This window comes from Palaemon carinicauda, chromosome 7, assembly GCF_036898095.1.
Source record: "Palaemon carinicauda isolate YSFRI2023 chromosome 7, ASM3689809v2, whole genome shotgun sequence".
In the NCBI taxonomy this organism is placed as follows: domain Eukaryota; kingdom Metazoa; phylum Arthropoda; class Malacostraca; order Decapoda; family Palaemonidae; genus Palaemon; species Palaemon carinicauda.
The window spans coordinates 156,179,048-156,181,844 of NC_090731.1; the positions used below are offsets into that span (position 1 = coordinate 156,179,048).

At 33.2% G+C, this 2,797-nt stretch overlaps 1 protein-coding gene across 1 annotated transcript in view; it reads left to right on the forward strand.

Annotated features, from left to right (window-relative positions):
* Nucleotides 1-1,372, forward strand: part of LOC137644091 (ubiquitin-associated protein 2-like) — a 54,861-nt gene extending 53,489 nt beyond the window's left edge. The window contains exon 4 of the mRNA XM_068377036.1: nt 1-1,372. This exon is cut by the window's left edge and continues 1,352 nt beyond it. The gene's annotated coding sequence lies outside the window, so the exon portion shown is untranslated.
* The last annotated feature ends 1,425 nt before the right edge of the window (nt 1,373-2,797 follow it).

Sequence of the window (2,797 nt, forward strand, 5' to 3'; positions counted from 1 at the left end):
ACTTTCAAAGATAAGGAAAAGAATCTAGGTTAATCTTTTTTCATCAATTTTGAGTTACCCTGGTGATAAAATAATGTTAATTTTCTCTTCAAGACATATTCCTACATGTAACTAAATCAAGATTATAATAATGCACATATTTATGGTTAATAGTTTAAAAGAATGAAATATAAAATATATGATTCACCGTTGTTAATAAGAAAAATATAATGACAAAAAAGAGTGTTACGGAAACTGAAAATGCCACGTCTACTGCAATACTATGTTAGCACAGAATGCATTGTACAGTATGGACTCACATCTTCGTATTCTTAACATACACTGTTTAAAAAAATCAATAATTTTAATCGGAAATTCTCCGTGAAAATATACGATTCTCAGCCGTATTTTCATAAATACAGGAGACAGTATTTTTTACCTTACTTTGTTATTATCTTTTACGGGTTGTTGTCCGTAATATCACTCCTTTATGTCAATATATCCGTTTTTAAAACGGTAAATGCCTGGCAACATTTATTCCAGGATCTTTATCTTTTTTTACGGTAAACTTTTAACAGTGTATACACTGTACTGAAAAAAAATCAAATAAGGAAAGTTAAGACCGAAGTTAGAGGTTATTGTAATATAAATGTACGTGCGTGTGTTTATCATATTGATTAATATGAACGGCAGATTAGGGTGATTAATTCATATTGAGAAAAAAAATATGCATATGCTTGTATATATTCACGTGAGTGCTATCATTACCAATTTTATTTTTATTAATATTACTATGATTTGACAAGTGGGGTTGTGGTGGCCAATGTGGTAACGTTCCGGACTGGTGAACGCCGGACTGGGGTTCGAGTCGAGCTCGAACTCGTTAGTTCCTTTGGTCGCTGCAACCTCACCATCCTTGTGAGCTAAGGATGGGGGGTTTGGGGAATCCTATAGGTCCATCTGTTGAGTCATCAGCAGCCATTGTCTGGCCCTCCTTGGTCCTAGCTTGGGTGGAGAGGTGGCTTGGGTGCTGATCATATGTATATATATGGTCAGTCTCTAAGGCATTGTCCTGCTTGATAGGGCAATGTCACTGTCCCTTGCCTCTGCCATTCATGAGCGACCTTTCAACCTTTAAATGTCCCAGTTTTTAAGTTAATTCCTACATAAACATGACAAACCAAAGGACTTAGATAATCATTAATGCAGCCTGGGCTCACTTTTTCTCTACCACCTGTAGCTATAAATACATTTTATACATTCATGTCACCAATTGATGATGTGATTCAATATATCTGGTTTAGAACCGGTTGTGATATTTTACTTAATTTAAGACTGTTTTTATTTACTTGTGATAAACTTGAAATTTGTAAATAAAATCTTTTTTGTAATATATATTGTTTTCCTTTACCATTGCATTACTTTATTATTATGATGATGATGATGATGATGATTAATACGTTGAATCATCCCTAAAAATGGAAAAACAGAAAAGGTAAAAAAAGAAAAAATATGAAGCTGAAATTAATAAATATAATTAACAGACTTATAGGCTCCAGAACCAGGGTAAATCTGAAGCTTAAATTTTCAATACACAAAATAATCGGGAAAAAATAAGTATCGGAATAAAAAACAAATAATAAATATCACTTTAACAGGAAGGTGTAAATATTTTACTGCAAGAAAAATAACATTACTATCACTGCCATGACAAGTAGCATCCATACTTGGAAAGTAGGTTTCTCGAAGGCGAATTTTTTATTCAGGAGGGACAAGTAGTCTTCTAAATCTCAATGAAAGGATCTGGTTGGGGGTGGTTGGAGAGTCCCTGAGATCTAATGTCCCACACCTACTCATATATATAATTCAAGTTTTAATAGTTTTTCATTTCCCATAATTTGCACCAAAGACGAATTTTTGAAGTTTATATATTACATGAAATGTTTGAAATAGGTGTTTTTAGTATACTGTAATGTGGTTATTAAGAACTCAATATTTTGAAATATACCAGCAATAGAACTACGATAGATGTACACAATCAACTATGCGTCACGCAAAATTCTTTATATTTTTGGACAATTTGGAGGAAAATTGTTGAAGAGAGAGACAAAACACGGAAAAGTCCTTATATTTTTGGACAATTTGGGGGCAAAACTGTTTAAGAGAGACAAAACACGCAAAATTCCTTATATTTTAGGACAATTTGGGGGAAAACTGTTCATGAGAGACAAAACACGCAAATTCCCAAAGGACAATTTGGGGGGAAATTATCAAAGAGAGATACAAAACGAGCAAATGCCTTATAATTTTGGACAATCTGGAAGAAAACTGTTTAAGAGAGACAAAACACTCAAAATTCTTGATAATTTTGGACAATCTGAGAGAAAACTGTTTAAGAGAGAGAAACATAACACGCAAAATTCCTTATATTTTTGGACAATTTTGGGGGAATACTGTTGAAGAGAGAGACAAACACGCAAAATTTCTAATATTTTTGGACAATTTGGGGAAAACTGTTTAAGATTAGACTGACACGTGAATATGATTTACGAGTTTGCAAACAAGACAAGAACCTTTTCTTCTAACCTTTTCTTTCAACCCATTTCCAAATTGGGTTGTTGCAAATACTCATTTAGAAATATGACGTTGGGCGATGGTATCTTTAAAAAGGATCAACTACTAAAAGATTTTATTCATGAAGGATTCAAGAGTACATAAAGCTGTTAAATTCCACTATCAACTAAGACTATCGTGTGCATGTATGTATACACACACACACATACACTGCTGGACAAAGGCCACAGACATACCCTTATTC